Here is a 19,051-nt window from a genome sequence, read left to right as displayed (position 1 = left end):
ATCTGGCAAGCCCCAGATGCTTTTCCCATCTGAGGCTGCTGCTCCATTGCTCATCAACCAAGCTACTTTAGTGCCTGAGGAGAGGCCATGGAGCCATCCTCAGAGCCTGGGGCCAACTTGCTCAAACTGTTTGAGCCACGGCTGCAGTGGGAGGGGTGGGGGAGGAGAGAGAGAAACAGAAAGAGGAGGAGTAGAAAAGCAGATGGTTGCTTCTCTTAAACATGTTGAGTTTGAGTTTTTTTAATTAAAAATTATTTAATTTTGTTTCTTTTATACACCTTATTGTTCAAGAAACAGTCTTACATATACACCTTAAATGATGTACACTCATACACTCTGTTTACAGATTTCATAGGTAAAGCTGATCAGATGTCCAGAGTTCTCAGTTTATAGAATCTTGTCTTCTAATCCACAGATTTCTTCTCATAAGGAACTCTAGCCCATCAGATAGCCCAACAGTTTCATTCTCATGAACATTCTAGGCCTCAATAGGACACCGACTAATCCAATGAATAGAAGAAGAAATCTATCAAGTTTTGAAATGTTTGGTGCATTGGATTGGTCTAGGATTGTGAAACCTAAACCTCCCATTGTAAACAAAAAGCTAAATGCAGGTTCTTTCATAATATCTTGTCCATTTACTGTATAGACCAAGAAAATCCTACATGTTCTCTGATGCCCATATTCACTAGTCATAAAGCCAACACTTGAAAGTTTAACGATAGCATCATAAAATATTCCTCTACTGATGAGAAAGTAAGACATCATCTACAGAGCATACACCGTCATGGCAGAGGGCATGCACACCCAAAGTGGCTTCTTCATCTTCAGGTTAGGGCATTTGAGAACTAAGAATGGGACTTGGTTCAAAGTCTCCACGTTGGTGTTGGCAAGGCAAGTTTATGCTGTTAATGAGTTCTTCAAGTGGAACTGTTCGGTAGGTAATTGGATATACAAACTTAGACTTCAGGAAAGAGGCCTGGGGTAGAGTCATTACCATATAGACTTATTTGAGAGCCAAGACTGAATGAGGTTGCCAAGGGAGTGAGTATGGAAAGAGAGAGAAGAGGACCAAGGACCAACGACTGAGCCCTGAGGCTCTCCAACATTAAGAGATCAGAGAGAAGACAAGTAATCAGCAAGAGACAGAGAAGAACCAAACATTGAGGTGGAAAGGAAGTCAAGTTAATAGATGTCCCAGAAACTAGTGAAGAGAGTGAATAGGAGGGAGTGATAAACTGGATCAGTGCTGACATTAGTGTGGAAACATGGGAACTCAGAAAAGACCACTGGATTTAGCAGTGGAGATCTTGATAAGAATAGTTTCAGTGGAAAAATGGGTGTGAAAGCTGAAATAGAGTCGATTTGAGAGTATGAAACAAGAAGTGTTGGGAGACTCTGGTTACTAGCATGGAAGAGTGTTTCCAGGGGACATAGGATCATGCTAATAGGAATGATCCAGCAGAATAAAACAGGAAAAAATGGAGGACTGTTAGAGAAAAGAGGCTAGAGGGGGAAGGGGTACAATGCACAAGGGCACAGACTGGCTTTACATTGAGGCACAGAGAGTTCATCCATAATAAACATGGGAATGCAGAGTATGGGTGCAGAAGCTGAGAAGTAGGTGGATGTGGTTGAAGGAATCTGGAGAAATTAGACTGCTTAAAAATTCTTAGTGAAGTAGAAAGGAAATCAGCTGAGAGAGCAGATAGGAAGGAGATAGCGGAAGTTTATTTACAGGAATTGGAGTGAAATATTTTACTGGAGAGTGGAATGGATGAACAAAGTTTGATATATATACTAGGTATGTTAGATAGAGCTTGTTACTGTATACCAGATTTTTGTATACTTATTAATTTAGGGTTTGTTTTATTCAATTACTGAGAAGGTTATGACAAAAAAATCTCATGGTAACAGAGGATTTGTCGAGTGGCTTGCATGGTTCTGTCAAATTTTGCTTCACATATTTTAAAGTTATTTCATTAGTACATATAAATTTAGATTTGTATTCCCAGTGAATCGAACCTTTTGTCACATAGCAAATTTCTTTAACTCTGGTGTTTCTATTGTACTTGGAGTCCCTTTTGCTACATCAGCTCTTTTTGGGTGGGATTTCACACTTGTACTTTTAACCTTTTTATGCCCTTATTTTTCAGGCTGTCTCTTGAAACAGTATGTAGCTAAAGTTTTGTTTTAATGCAGGTTTTTGGGGGTAGGTAAGAAAGTTGTGTGTGTGTATGTGTGTGTGTGTGTGTGTTTGAAGGTAGAGTATTAGAGAGATGCATTCTCTTTAGAATTAGATTTGAAAGAAAAAAGAAGAAAGGAAAAGATGTGGAAAAGAACATCAAGGACAGTGCATCATGGGTTTTGAAAGAAAAAGGGAAACAGGTTAAAATCCATGAATTAGTTGGCTAAAGGAGAGCAGAGCATGCGAACTAGTCATAGCCCACAAAGGTTCCAGTGGAGGTGACAACGATACTTAGGATGTTACATGCCATCAGGAATACCTGTGACCTTCACATGGGGCTAAACCTACATGGAGCAAAGAGAGAACTCCTTGCCAGTGAGTCCAGGTTAATGGTGTGGAATGGACCCATTGTGCTCTCTTTAACTTGGGGTGGGTCTCTGAGGTAAAAGCCTTAGAGTAGGTAGGCAGAGAAAATCAGAACTTTTGGATGGATTTCAGAAATACTTCATAGTGTGGGTCTTTTAATTCAGAACAAGCTCACAGATGCTGTGGCTTTCACAGTGAAGTTATCCAATTATTAACCAAATGTGTATTGATTATACAAGCCAGGCACTAATTTGTATGGTGAGGAATCAAAACAAGCTGAGCAACAAGCATTAACACACCTAGGAGGTTTGTAACTCCTCATCTTTAGACTTTCTAAAGCCATCAATAATTGAGACATCTTAGTCAAATGTTTTGGAATAAAACAGAACTTTAGGTGATTGCAATTGTCAGGGAGAAGGATGGTGATGGGGAGACCTATTGCTCTGCCTGCTACAGATCAGCAGCAGTGGCTTTCATACGGGTGGGAATCTCAAAGGCCAGAGCTGCATGCTTACCTGTGGGGCACAACGAGGAGATGACTTGGAGTCTTTTCTACACACAAAAGCAGTGGCTCTTAACTTGTTTGGGAATCTGATAAAGGCAGTGGACCCTCTCTCTACATCAGTGGTTTTCCTGGGATATTTGTAATATTTGGAGACATTTTTGGTAGTCATGATTGTGGGGCTGTGCTAGTAGTATGTCCTGGGTAGAGGCCAGAGATAACGGCAAATATCCTACAACAGTGGTTCCCAACCTTTTTTGGGCCACGGACTGGTTTAATGTCAGAAAATATTTTCACGGACCGGCCTTTAGGGTGGGACGGATAAATGTATTACGTGACCAAGATAAGTGTCAAGAGTGAGTCTTAGATGGATGTAACAGAGGGAATCTGGTCATTTTTAAAAAATAAAACATTATTCAGACTTAAATATAAATGAAACGGAAATAATGTAAGTTATTTATTCTTTCTCTGTGGACTGGTACCAAATGGCCCACGGACCAGTACCTGTCTATGGCCCAGGGGTTGGGGACCACTGTCCTACAATACATCAAACAGCTCCCACAACAAAGACTTATCTGGCCCCAAATGTAAATAATGTCAGCATTGAGAAAGTGCACGTGCACGTGCACACACACACACACACACACAATTTTGAGCACAATTTCAGGGGTTCCAGGGACTTTCTGAAGCCCATCAATAGACCTACTCTGAGTCAGTTGACCTCTGATCAAAACTCTCTGCTGGAAGGTGCTATGTATGGTTGGCCCTTGAGGAACACAGGTGTGAAACTACATTTGTTCACTTATATGCAGACTCTTTTCAATAAGTGTGTACAGTACTACAAATGTATATTTTCTTTCTTATGATTTGCTTAATCAGATTTTCTTTCCTCTAGCATACTTTATTGTATGAATACACTATATAATACATATAACATGCAAAATATGTGTTAATTGACTGTTTATGTTGTTAGTAAGCTTTTGGTCAATAGTAGTCTATAAATAGTTAAGTTTTTGTGGAGTCGAAAGGTATATGCAGTTTTTCAATTGCATGGGAGTTGGTATCTCTAATCCTCGTGCTGTTCAAGGGTCAACTGTAATCTCCTAGAAGGACAAAAAATAGAATTCTCTGAGCTTTATTTCAAATAATTGAATAAAATTTTAGAACAGTATCAAAATTTGTTTAATGGTTTACATTCTTTGAAATAAAGCACACATTTTTTACAAAAATTTTCCATTATTATATTCACATCAATATATATTTTAATCCAAACATGTTACAGATGTTTTTGATTTATATACATCATAATACATCAAGATGTTATTTTGTATGGGTCATTTAATGTTAGCAAAATTGGGCAAACCTTCCTTTTAGTAAACCTCCAAAGGGTTGTTGAATTTTTAAAGGTAGGAGGTCATATTTTTCCATTAGGAAATTGACAAACGGGTTCAATCCATAGTCAAGTACACAGTCATCTCTTCCTTATTCTATCATGCTTATCCAATATGCAAGGACTTTGGGGATGACTTAAGTGATAGCCAAATGGATCTTTGTTTTATATATTGCCAATAAAGTTTAGGCTTTAAGTTTCTTTGTAATATTTGCCTCATTAAAACATTTAAAATCCCAGGAAGTAGTGTGAAGTTCTTTGGTGAACAAGTATGCTAATAACTTTCATAAAAATCTCACTATTTGAGATTTATAAAACTTTCTGCCACATTCTAGGGAGTCATTAAAAAGCTGATTATATCAGCCCTGCATATAAGTTAAAAGGCACATTTTATTGATTATTCAATAGTATGCTCTTATTTCAAAAATGTTTTATTAAATACATGCTATTTACTATTTATTGTATGGGATTTAAAAAGCAGACAAGTTTAAGAAAAAGCACTCCAAATCATTGAACAATCTTTAAAATTCTAATACCATCGAGCACCATAAATGTCATTCCTTGTGCTTGTACCTTTAATTTGTATGTGTGTTTGGTTGAACATGAAGGCATATTATTTGTAGCATTTTCCCTCTGAATATGGAACTTAAAATGCTAGGAATGATAATTATGATTGCACTTAAAATTTTCACTGACTCTGTTTGAGAAGTGAAAATAGAATACTTGAGGCAATTGTTTGGGTTTTCATTCAATCATTTATTAAACAAATATTCATTTATTCTAGACTCAAAACTATGAATTTGGGGTAATAAAAATGAATTGAAAAGGGATCATCTCCTCAGTGAACAAAACTTTTGAGTTGAGAAATAAGGTAGACCATTCATTTATTCATTTATTCAACAAATGCTTATTGAACACTTTCTATATGGTACAGTTCTAAGCCCTAAGAAGTCATCAGCAAATAAAACAGCCAGAATCTCTGCCTTTATCAAACTTACACTTAGTGAGAAAAATATTGGGAATATTAGACAAGACAATACTATGAAGACAGCAGTTCCTATGGAGGAATATGAGCAATACTACTAAGAACAATACTTGTTGAGCACCTACTATGTGCCAGATACTGTGATAGGCTTGTTTAGTTCTCCAACATCCACTAAAGTAGCATTATATTTTAATTTACAAGTGCATAAACTGAACCTTAAAGAGACGAATAGGTAGTTCATTCAGGGTCATAAGCTGTATGTATTATTCACTGAATTGAATAGAATTCTATCTGAATATCTTCAGACTAAGATAACTGTGCCTTATTATGTAAGAATTGTGGAGTTACCAGCATTGCTTTAGGGAGTTTGATCTGGGAGTATATATAGTATAAATAGCAAAAAGAAAGATGCAAGAATATTGTAACCTTACTGCCTCCAAATGTTTTTCAAGATAGTTGTCTGATATTTATGGCACAAATACAATTTTGCCATCAGCATGTTGGCACATGAATATAATTTTAACTTTACACTTTATTTTATAATATCTTGTAGATAGGTCTTTAAGAACATGGCCATCTTGAAAATTATTTTTAAAAATGGCCCTGGCCAGTTAGAGCATCGACCTGGCATGTGGATGTCCCAGGTTCAATTCCTGGTCAGAGCACACAGAAGAAGCCACCATCTGCTTCTCCAGCCTTCCCCTCCCCCTTCTCTCTCTTTCTCTTTCTTTCCCCTTCCCACAGCTATGGCTCAATTGATTTGAGCACGACAGCCCTGGGTGCTCAGGATGGCTCCATTGAGCCTCAGCTTTAGGTGCTAAAAATAGCTTGGTTGTAAGCATGGCCCCAGATGGGCGAAGCATTGTCCCTAGATAGGAGTTGCTGGTTGGATCCTGGCCCCAGCAATTGCTAAGATAGCATGATTTGGGTCTTGTGGGCTACAGCTTTCATCGAGGCTAGAAGAGTTGTCCAAGATAAGAAGAGTGAGAGCCATGTACGAACTCCTATATTCTGCTGTGCCTGAAGATAGAAAACTATAAATATTTCATTTATGGAAGCTAATGAAATCTCTATTTTGTTCAACTTAATTTGAGATGAGGTTTCATTGCTAACAGTTGAGAGTCCTGACTAATAGAATGACATTCTCTTCTATCATTTACTGTGCCTTGACTATAAAATACTGACTTGGTGAGGCTCAAATTTACTGAACTCAAACAATTTAGAATGCATAGGGAAAGAAATGAAAAATACTTGAATAGCTTGGATAACTGTCTTAGTTAAGTACTTACTTCATGTTTCAGGGGAAGACATTATATCTGAAAATTCCTAAGTGATGTAGGACATGCTTGTAGAATTTTTCTTTTAAATAAAATGTTGGCATTTGGGTTTTTGAGGCTATTTAATAAAGTTTTTCAAAGGAAATTCATCAATTCATATATATCACCAGCTTGATAGAAATAGTAGAAATTAGGTTTATGGTAAGCAGCTTAGGATGTTTAGCTCTTTTTAAAAAATTTTTATTTATTGATTTTAGAGAGAGAGGAGGGGGAGAGAGAGAGAGAGAGAGAGAGAAAGAAAGAAACATCGCTTTGTTGTTCTTCTTATTTATGCATTCATTGGTTGATTCCAGCATTTGGCCTGACCAGGGATCGAACCCGCAATCTTGGCATATCAGGATGATGCTCTAACCAACTGAGCTACCTGGCCAGGGCTTAGTTGTTCAGGTTTTGAATCACAGAACAACATTTTAATTCAAGGCAAAACAAATAATAATATATAATGAACTGGAAACCCTGTTGAACTACAGAAATCATGAAGCCTGCGAGGGATGAGGCTGTGATACTGTATGAATACATTGATGATACTCTGGGATGAAGCAACAGATGGAGACAGCTTTGGGAATTGAGCATCTTTGCATAAAATTATTGCCTTTTAACAAGCACAGCAGTATGAGCATTGGGTAAAACCTATTAGAGAACTGTTGCTATAGGTGTGAGAAATCAGACAATATCCTAGGGTATTAATACGTCTGAATGATCTCCACCAAGAAGTTTAAGAATGTTCTGATGAACTCAGAGACCATGACTTTGTAAATGAGAGTGGAATGCCACCAATGAAACATTCTTTATTTTCCTGGAAAAAGAACAGAAGTTCCCTCCATTTATTACCTATGGTTAAGTAGTTGGCAATATTTTCTCATCAATTGCAATTTAATTTTCTCTCATCAGTTGCAATTTAATTTTCTCTCATCAATTCCATCCTCAAAATATTTTCTCATCAGTTGCAATTTAATTTTCTCTCATCAATTCCATCCTCAAATTATGCTGCACATCAATGACACATTATTCTTAAAATAATTATGATAGCTATTGGTGTCCTATACTATAACTACCTTAAAATATTCCCTTCTCTAAGTTTAAATTCAATTGAACCATTAGGAACTTTTTTCTGAGAACTGCTTGTCCATCATATTTATTTCGTATTTTAATTTATAGAGTATCTATTTTTGCCACTTAATTCCTTAATTTAATTAGGCCTTATAATTACTCTCCTGATGTCTCAGAGTTTGAGCTACATTTACAGAGTTTCTGGTAGTGGCGTTTTACAATAAAATTGACGTCTGTATCTACTTCTAGCCAGAAAATTCTGGACCTGAGTTTATTAATTGTCTGTAGTGGTTTTTTAAATTATTTTTAAGTTTTATTGAGGTATAATTGACATGGTAAACTACTAAAATGGTAAGTTCTAACATATTTATATACTCACAAAAACATAACACAATCAAAATAATTAAAATATCTACCCCCCTCAGAGATTCCTCATGTACATCTGCAATCCTTTCTTTCAGTCTCTCTCCATTATCTTGCAACCCCATTACTAGACAGCTACTGTTTTGCTTTCCTTTAAGTTGCATTTCCTTTAATTTCCATATCCCAGAACTGTAGATAACTGAAATTATACAATATGTATGGACTCTTCTGTCTGACTTCTTTCACTCATAACAATTATTTTGATATTCATGCATGTTGCAGCAGATCAATAGTTTATTCCCTTATATTGTTAAGTAACATTCAACTGTATGGACATACAGCAGTTTTTTATTCGTTCATTTACTGTAGACATTTGGGACTTTTAGTTTGGGGCCATGATAAATAAAGATGCTAAAGCATTTTTGTACAAGTGTTCATATGGATATATAATTTTTCTTGAGTAAGTGCTTAGGGCAGAACGGTGGGGTAACAAGACCTTCCTTAACACTATTCTGGAGGTTTCAGCTTACTCAACATGGCAAGAAAAATAAATAAAAGGCATTTAGACTAGAAAGGAAAAAGTAAAGCTGTTTTTATCCATGAAAGGCATCACTTATAGAAAAAAAACTTAATTGAATATACAAAAATCTATTACAATTAATAAATTAGGTTAGCAAGGTTTCAGAATATACGATCAACATACAAAAATAACTGCATTTGTATATACTAATATCAAAGAAGCAGAAATTGAAGTTTTAAATAATAACATTTACAATAGTATCGAAGATTACTATATTTCTAGAGATTAAAATGAATCTAGTACCAATTCCAATGTGATGGTGGTGGTGGTAGGGGGATGTTTCCCACACCATCAAGCAATTCTCAGAACACCTGCTAGGTGTCTTACAATTCAACTCAATCCTGACACTATCTACTCATCAGATCCCACAGGTTAAGGGCTCAGTCCTATAAGTCCACAACCACTTTAGACATCAGCTGCAAGTAAGTACAGCCGACAACCTGCCTTCTGATTAACTGGTTATAGCTTAGAGGTTTCGGCAACCACCTTCTCAGGTTTTATTACCGTATTTCCCCATGTATAAGACATACTCTTTTCCAAAATATTTGGGGTCTAAAAACTGGGTACATCTTATACAGTGGTCGCAGCATTTAAAATGCCATTGATGGAACTGAGGATGAAGCAATATATGAAGACAGTGATTTGTCATCAGACACAGATGAGGACAAGCTAATGGATGGGAGTTTTGACAGTGATGAGGAGTTGTATGAATTTTATGATGAATAAAACTTGAGTTCAATAACTTTATGTAATACATTTTTTTTCAAATTTTGAGCCCCCAAATTAAGATGCATCTTATACAGGGGAGCAACTTATACAAGGGGAAATATGGTAAATGGCTAGAGCAGTTCATAGAACTCAGAGAAACATTTTACTTACTAGATCATCACTTTTTTATAACTCAGGAACAGCCAGATGGAAGAAATGCATATGGCAAAGCATGAGGAAAGGTTGTAGAATTTCCATGTTCTCTTCCAGTAGTATCACTCTCCCCAAATCTCCAGGTGTTCATCAACACGGAAGATCTCTGAACTATCCTTTGGGATCATTATGGAGGTGGCCATTGATTCCACCTCTAGTCACTCTACCTCTTTGGAGGTTGGGGGGTAGGGCAGAAAGTTCCAATTTTTTAATTGCATGGTGATTTTCCTGGAAACAAGCCCCCATCCTTAGGTGCTCCCCAAAAATCACTTTGTAAGGTATTTTTCCCTGCCGAGAAGGAAGGAAGGGGGCCAGAGCCACAAAGTGTGGAATAACAAAAGGCTTTATTGAGTACAGAGCGCATCCCGCCCAGCGAGGTTCCCTGGCCCTGAGGAAAGATGGAGGCCAAGGAAGTCGCGCATGGAGAGACCGTATGGGCAAGTTTAAAGGGGTCCTCTAGGGAAGTCGGGCTAATATGACATAGCAAAATCTCACTGGCTGACAGTCAGTCGCTTTTTTCCCAAGGACTCCTAGGAAGTTTCTTTTGGCATGCTTGATTGTGGGCAGTCCTAGCCAAAGTTCCCGGGCCTGGGTTCCCCATGTGACCATCCCCCATTATCCACCGACCTTACACACCTTATTAACATAAACTCAGGCTTAGTTAAAAGGGGTTTGTTATAACTATCAAGAATCTTAATACTCTTATCACATAGGAAACTCCAAGGATTTTAGGAGCCTTGTACTAGGAACCAGGACAAAGTCCAAATATATATTTCTTATTATAAGTCACATCACAAGGATAAATCTGATAATAATATGCAAATGACTTGTATACTGCACTATAAAACATTGCTGAGAGAAATTAAATAAGACCTTAGCAAGTGGAAAGTCAGAAGATGTAAATTTGACTTATATTAATTTTTAGAGTTAATGCAGTCTCTATCAAAATCCCAGAAGACTTTTTATGCAGAAATTGAAAAGTGAGTTCTAAAATTTATAGAGGAATACAAAGGATCTAAAATAGCAAAAATAGTTCAGAAATAAAAGGCCAAAGTTTGGAGACAAAACGTAGTTAATTTCAAGACTTAAAAAACTAGAGTAATTAGAAATGTGAAATTGGTGTCAAGATAGAAAAGCAGACCAATGGAAAATAATATAAAGACAAGAAATAGACTCACATATATGTACAACTTATATTTTACAAATATGTGCAAAGGCATCTCTCCAACAAACTGTGCTTGAATGATTGGATAAATACATGCAAAAGAATTCACTTTTAGCCATCCATTCCATGTATAATATAAAATAATATGTGGATCACAGCCCTCAATATTAAATCTAAAAATGAGATGATGTCATCAAGATGGCAGCATATCAGCCCTGGCTGGTTGGCTCAGTGGTAGAGTGTCAGCCAGGCGTGCAGGAGTCCCAGGTTTGATTTCTGGCCAGGGCACACAGAAGAAGAGCCCATCTGCTTCTCCACCCCTCCCTCTCTCCTTCCTCTCTGTCTCTCTCTCCCCCTCCTGCAGCCAAGGCTCCATTGGAGCAAAGTTGGCCTGGGCGCTGAGGATGGCTCCATGGCCTCTGCTTCAGGCACTAGAATGGCCCTGGTTGCAACAGAGCAATGCCCCAGATGGGCAGAGCATCAACCCCTGGTGGACATGCCAAGTGGATCCCAGTCAGGCGCATGTGGGAGTCTGTCTGACTGCCTCCCCATTTCCAACTTCAGAAAAATACAAAATAATAATAATAATAATAAATAAAACATTGTTCAGACTTATATATATATTATATATATATATAAAGATGGCAGCATAGGTCATTCCTGACTTCAGTCTCACTTGCAAGATAAACTAACAACTATGCATAGCAAGGTATCACTGTGAAAATTTCAGAACTTGATGTGAGGTTGACATACACTTCTGGACAACTGAGAATAAGAAGGAACACGTTAGCAGGATAAGAAGGACTGTTACATCTTCACAACATTACTACTCCTCCTGGCAGGCACAGTGTCACACTGAGAGGGACCATTTGGACCTACAGTTTCTCCAGTGGAAGAAAGAGAACTCAAGGCGGAAATCCGGTTTCTCCAGTATGTGGGAAAATTGGGCCTCATCCCAAGGGTTTCACTGGGAAAATCTGTGGAGCTCAACCACTGGAAAATGATCTGTTAGAGGTAGAGAAAGGGGAGTGCTAACAGCCAGCAGTGCTCCTCGTAGCAGACTGCATTCCTCCTTGCCCAAACAGAGATACCAGGCAGGGAGCTTAGCTGGCAATTCTGCCTGAATAGCATCTCCAACCAATGGGCCATACTGGCTGTGGAGTTCATTTTATGGCCCTGTTAGGGCATGGGAGCAAACTCCCAGTCCTGTACACTGAAAACTTTAAGAATTTGATTAAAAAATAAAGACAAATAAATGGGAAGATATTTTATATTCATAGGTCAGAAGAGTTATTGTTGTTTAAAATGACCATGCTACCCAAAGCCATCTATAGATTTAATGCATCCATATACAAATTCCAATGGCATTTTTTTTTTACAGAAAATTGATACAATAATCCTAAAATTTGCATGGATCACAAACGACTCTATATAGCCAAAGTAATCCTGAGAAAGAAGATTAAGGCTGATGACAACATGCTTTCTGATTTCAAATTATACTACAAAGCTATAGCATCAAAACAGTATGGTACCAGTATAAAAACAAATATATAGACTAATGAAACAGAATTAAGAACCCAGAAATAAACTTAAGTATATAATGTCATCTAATATTTGACAAAGCAACAAGGATAACCAGTGGGGTAAAAATAGTCTTTTCAATAAATGATATTGGGAAAACTGGATATTCATATACAAAAAATAATAAAATTGCACCATATCTTACACAAATCATAAAAATTAACTCAAAATGGATTAAAGGTTAAACATAATACATGAAATTACAAAACTCTTAGAAGAAAATAGAAGGCAAGCTCTTTGACCTACAAATGGCCAATAGGTACATGAGAAGGGGCTCAATATCACTAATTCTCATGGAAATGCAAATCAAAATTACAATCAAATATAACCTCATCTATTTGAATGGATATTACCAAAAAGACAAGAGGTAATGCTAGAAATGATGTGAAGAAAAGAGGACCTGTGAATACTATTCGTGGGAATGAAAATTGGTGCAGCCACTATGAAAAACAGTATGAAGTTTCCTCAAAAAGCTAAAAATAGAATTACCATATGATACAGCAATTGTATTTCTGGGTATATAGTGTATCTGAGGGAAATGAAATCACTGTTTCAATGATATATCTGCAGCCTCATATTCATTGCAGCATTAGTTACAATGTCCAAGACAGAAACAAACTAGGTGTTTATTAGCAGATGAATGAATATAACCACAGGATTATTCAACCACAAGAAAGAAGGAAATCCTGACATTTTCAACAAGAGGGAACCTTGAATCATTTTGCTAAATAAAACAAGTCAGACAAATACTTTACAGTCTCACTGACGTGTGCAATCTAAAATAAAATTGAACTCATAGAAACTGTAAGGTCGGTGGATAATGGGGGATGGTCACGTGGGGAACCCAGCGCCCGGGAACTTTGGCTAGGACCGCCCACAATCAAGCCCGCCAAAGGAAGCTTCTCAGGAACCATTTGGAAAGAAGCGATTGTTTGCCAGCCAGTGAAATTTCACCACATCATAGTAGCTCCACTTCCCTAGAGGGACCCTTTAAATATCTCCCACGCGGTTTAATCTTTACAACTTCTCTGGCCTCCATCTTTCTTTCCTCGGGGCCAGGGAACCTTGCCAGGCGGGATGCGTGCTCTGTACTCAATAAAGCCGTTTGCTATTCCACACTTTGTGGCTCCAAGACCTCCTCTTCCTTCCTTCTCGGCAGGGAAAAATACCTTACAGAAACATAGTAGATTGATAATTGCCAGGGGTGGGGGTTGAGGGAGTGGGGAAATGGGTGAAGGCTATCAAAGGGTACAAACTGCCAGTTATGAATTCTGGAGATATAATAGACACCATGGTAACTATCATTAACAATTCTGAATTGTATATTTGAAATTTTCTAAGAAAGAAAATCTTAAAAGTTTTCATCACCCACACAAGTTAACTATGTGACATGATGAATGTGTTAACTACCCTTATTGTGGTGATCATTTTGCAATACGTATATGTATACGAATATCAAATCATCATGTTGTAAAAAAAAAATCATCATGTTGTATACATTAATTAAACTTACAAAATGTTATATGTCAATTATATCTCAATAAAGCTGGAAAAATACCTAAAACTATGAAACATCTAGAAGAAAGCAAAGGAAAAAATTATATGTGACTTTGGGTTAGGTAAAACTTTCATAAATATATCAAAAGCACAATTCATTAAAGATTCAGAAATTAGAATCCATCAAAATAAAAATTTTAGTTCTTCAACAGACACTATTAAGAGAATGAAAGAAGACATAGACTGGGAGAAAATAATTGCAAAGTCACATATCTGATGAAAAAGACTTGTATCTAGAATATCTAAAGAAGCTCTAAGCCTTAAAACACAAATAATCCAATATTTTAAAGATGAAAAGATTTGAACTGATGTTTATCCAAGGAAGATACATGGATGGGAAATAAGCATGTACTGTGTAAAAAATGCTGAACATCATTAGTCATTAAGGAAATTAAAATCACAATGAAATACCACAAAATATACACCTTCCTTATGACCCAGCCATTAGGTATTTACCCAGAGAAATGAAAGTCAGTGTCTATGCAAAAACTTGGAAATGCACATTTGTAGCAGCTTATTTATAATAGCCTCAAACAGGAAACAACTAAAATGCTCACCAATAGATGAATAAACTAATTGAGTTACATCCATTCAATGAAATACTACTCGGCTGTGGGAGACTGCAAGCGGGCAAAGCCCTTGCAGTTTAAGGCTTAGCCAAAGGTTAAGTTCTTTCCCCACACTTCCATATTGGCTATGAGTCTGAGTATTTGTACTTGTCCCATCCCTCACCTGACTTGCTTGATCGATTAAGTTGCTAGAGGCAATTTACATGCCCTTCCTCTCACCCTTTGTTCTGATGTTGGTTGATTTCAGTTATGCATGGTGGGGGGATTCCTGTTTATGCCTCAAATGGATTCCCATTTATGCCTCAGATGTGTGACTTTGTATCAGAGACTTCCTATTTGTATATGGCTCTGTACTATATAATAAAGCAGAGCAGGAGCTTTACTCCACTCTTGCAAGCTATCTTGGCGTTGCAGAGGCCTCCCGATTTCATCCTTTTTCTCTGTGAGTTTATTTCTTCAGTTCTTCACTGTTCTCACTCAGGGTCTGGACAATTACTAACTGTGCTGGTCCACGGCACTCAACAATGGTGAGGAATTTTGATTTTCTACCACATGGATGAATATTAAAATAATTATGCAAAGTATAATTGGCTGCGGGCGGGAGGAGAGAGACAAAGAGGAAGGAGAGGGGGAGGGGTGGAGAGGTAGATAGGCTCTTCTCCTGTGTGCTCTGGCCAGGAATCGAACCCGGGAATCCTGCACACCAGGCCAATGACTCCGAAGGGTCTACCATATCATGCTTTTTACTTAAAAAAAAAATTTTACATTTCTTTTGAATGCTGATAAACAGGAGACACCAAATCTTTTTCGCCTGCAAACTACTACCTTCTTTATTAGATCTAGTTAATAACACTGTTCTGTCTTTTTTCCAAATAGCTCCAGATATATGGAAAAGATTTATATAGGCGGATGGGGATCCTCAAACCCCTCAGCGAGATCTTCTGAGAATGGCTTTTAAGATACCTAGAGGCAGAAAAAGCCCAATAGAGATCAAGGGAACTACCAGCTTTTAGGATACACCCTTAAAGGCTCCAATGCCCCAAAGGGGTCTCATAGGATGCCATCTGGGTCCTGCTTCAATAGTGGAAAGGAAGGTCATTGAGCTAAAGCCTGCCAGGCTTACACGCCTCTGCTGTGAGGAAACAGGGACACCAGAAGGTAGGCTTCCCCCTTTCTCCTCTAAGGGAGGGTTCAGTCTCTTCCAGCCCTGCTCCAGCCACCTATGACCTAACCTTGCCCAGAAAGCTGGGGTGTGCCACTGAAGGCTGAAGATGCCCAGGGCTGTCGGCCCCATCTACGACACTGTGGACGAGCCTAGGGTATTTCTTCCAAGAAGCAGGTAAACTGATCTCATTTGCACAAGGGCCACTTAACTATGTTTTGCCTGAATAGTCAGGTTTTTTATTCTTCCCTCAAAGATCTCTGTTGTGGGTGTTGATAGTCCTATTTTCTGCTGCTTTGCTTAATATATAGTGTTTTCTTTATCCCTCCTACCTCAATGCCCCACTCATATTTCAGGCTGGGACCTACTCCTAATTTAGAGCTCTCTTTCCTCCTTTTGCCAACTTGTATTATGAATTTACCTTTGCCACCCAGCTTAGTGTATCCCAAGGTTCTCTTTACCATGCCACAGTCACAGAGCTCCAGGGAAAAGCACCCTGGTCTCAACTCTCCAGGCAGAGGAGAACAGAAGCTCCATATCCACGCATGATGCAAATGGCTTTTTCCAGTCTACCTGAATCATTACCAGCTAGAAGCAGTGGTCATTGGGACTTGGACATGAGCTGCAAAGTATAGAATGGTGGCAACAATTCCAGTGCCATGCGGACTTTTCCTGTGGGGAACTTTCCTGGACTCCTGCTCCCTGTGACAGCTCCTAACAGACTGAACTGTGGTTGGGTTGCATTTTTCAGGGATTTGACATGGTGATGGGGCCAACTTGGACTTGGTGAACATGTTAACGACACTACTCTTTTATGGATTCTTGCTGTATTGGCCAAGAGTTTGCTTAAAGGCTTTTAATCACTGTAAAAAAAAAATAGAGGACTGGATGAAGAAGATGGGGCACATATACACCATGGTATATTATTCATCTAGGAGAAATGGTGACATCGGATCACTTACAGCGGAATGGTGGAGTCTTGGTAGCATGGTGCGGGGGTGAAATAAGCAAATCAGAAAAAAAACAGGAACTGCAGGATTCCATACATTGGTGGGACATAAAAGCGAGACTAAGAGGCATGGACAGGAGTGTGGTGGTTACGGGGCGTGGGCAGAGGGAAGGAGTGAGAGGGGGAGGGGGAGGGGGAGGGGTACAGAGAGAACTGGATGGAGGGTGGCGGAGGACGATCTCTCTTCGGGTGATGGGTATGCAACAGAACTAAATGACAAGATAACCTGGAAATGTTTTCTTTGAGTGTATGTACCCTGATTTATTGATGTCACCCCATTAAAATAAAAATTTATTTATAAAAAAAAGAAAGAGCCCTGGCCGGTTGGCTCAGCCGTAGAGTGTCGGCCTGGCGTGCGGGGGACCCGGGTTCAATTCCCGGCCAGGGCACATAGGAGAAGCGCCCATTTGCTTCTCCACCCCCGCCCCCCCTCCTTCCTCTCTGTCTCTCTCTTCCTCTCCCGCAGCCAAGGCTCCATTGGAGCAAAAGATGGCCTGGGCGCTGGGGATGGCTCCTTGGCCTCTGCCCCAGGCGCTAGAGTGGCTCTGGTCGTGGCAGAGCGATGCCCCGGAGGGGCAGAGCATCGCCCCCTGGTGGGCAGAGTGTCACCCCTGGTGGGCATGCCGGGTGGATCCCGGTCGGGCGCATGCAGGAGTCTGTCTGACTGTCTCTCCCCGTTTCCAGCTTCAGAAAAATACAAAAATACAAAAAAACAAACAAACAAAAAAAAAAAACAGCTCCCCCAAAGTGATTATGTGATTTCATTTATATAAAACATAATGTTTAGTGGCAGGAGCACAACATGATTATTTGGACATTGAAGCAGGGAGGGGTGGACAGAATGGGTTATAACCTGTGTAAGGATGGATATTTTTACTATTGATTGTATTGATATATATCTCAAAACTTACCAAGTTGTTATCAAAATTGTGCTGCCTCGTATCCTGTATCCATAAGTCTTGGAAGTCTTGGTCTGCAGCTATTAGGACTGTTTTCCCTAATCCCTTACTTCTTTCTAAATATACTAATATATTAAACACCGATCAGACAAGTAACAAGAGCATATCTCTGTATTCTTTGTGAATGTGAAGAGCCTAACACATATGTCTTTAATAAAATACAGGAGGTATATTAATCAGGTGAAGTTGGTTGTGCTGTGATAACTAATGTACAACTCCCAAACCTCAGTGGACTAAAACTATGGGGTTTATTTCTTGTGCCGTGCCCATCATGGCTAATTTGAGAGTTCTGATCTGCAGTGTTCTCTCTTCAGGACTTAGGCCTGTGATGGCGAATCTATGACACGTGTGTCAGCACTGACACATGTAGCCATTTTCAATGACATGCGGCCGCATACCAGAGAAGTATGGGGCCACATGCCGAGAAGGATGTTTCATCCTCGGCTCCTGCACGGCCAGGTGCTATAGCCGAGGACAAAACATTTGCTCTAGTGTAGACACTCTGTGCTGGAGGTCTGTCGGCCAAAACAACAGAACTCTGGCACAGAGCGTCTAGTTCTGGGACTTCCAGTTAGGCCGTTAGGGCACCTTTGGCATCACTTTTGGCTGGTGGAGCAGGGAGCAGCGGAATGCGGGGGCGGGGGGAGATGACGACAGGGACACGACACGCATCTCTGGGAGCCCTGTGATCGCCATTACCAGCAACCACATAACCACAGCAACCATCATCCAATCTACTATTCTGGGGTGTCTGGATTTCTAATTGACCATCATTACTGAGACAAGTGAGGGGGAGGGTGGAAGGAGCGAGGGCCTGTGTTATGGGTGCCATTTCCCACCAGTAGAAATAGCTGCAGCCATCTTAATTTACATAAGATGCAACTTGCAGAATTTCAAGGCAGCATCTGGGCTCAGGTGTTTGTCGACTTGAGGTCAAAGCTAGAATCTGGAGGCCCTGGCCGGTTGGCTCAGCAGTAGAGCATCGGCCTGGCGTGCAGGGGACCCGGGTTCAATTCCCGGCCAGGGCACATAGGAGAAGCACCCATTTGCTTCTCCACCCCCCGCTCCTTCCTCTCTGTCTCTCTCTTCCCCTCCCGCAGCCAAGGCTCCATTGGAGCAAAGATGGCCCGGGCGCTGGGGATGGCTCCTTGGCCTCTGCCCCAGGCACTAGAGTGGCTCTGGTCGTGGCAGAGCGACGCCCCGGAGGGGCAGAGCATCGCCCCCTGGTGGGCAGAGCGTCGCCCCTGGTGGGCGTGCCGGGTGGATCCCGGTCGGGCGCATGCGGGAGTCTGTCTGACTGTCTCTCCCTGTTTCCAGCTTCAGAAAAATACAAAAAAAAAAAAAAAAAAAAAAGCTGGAATCTGGAA

At 39.6% G+C, this 19,051-nt stretch overlaps 1 pseudogene; it reads right to left on the bottom strand.

Moving 5' to 3' along the window:
- Window positions 1-435: 435 nt before the first annotated feature.
- Window positions 436-18,122, bottom strand: LOC136322346 (oligosaccharyltransferase complex subunit OSTC-like; annotated as a pseudogene).
- Window positions 18,123-19,051: the final 929 nt, after the last annotated feature.

Source organism: Saccopteryx bilineata, chromosome 2, assembly GCF_036850765.1.
Source record: "Saccopteryx bilineata isolate mSacBil1 chromosome 2, mSacBil1_pri_phased_curated, whole genome shotgun sequence".
In the NCBI taxonomy this organism is placed as follows: domain Eukaryota; kingdom Metazoa; phylum Chordata; class Mammalia; order Chiroptera; family Emballonuridae; genus Saccopteryx; species Saccopteryx bilineata.
This window is presented reverse-complemented; position numbering and strand designations above follow the sequence as displayed.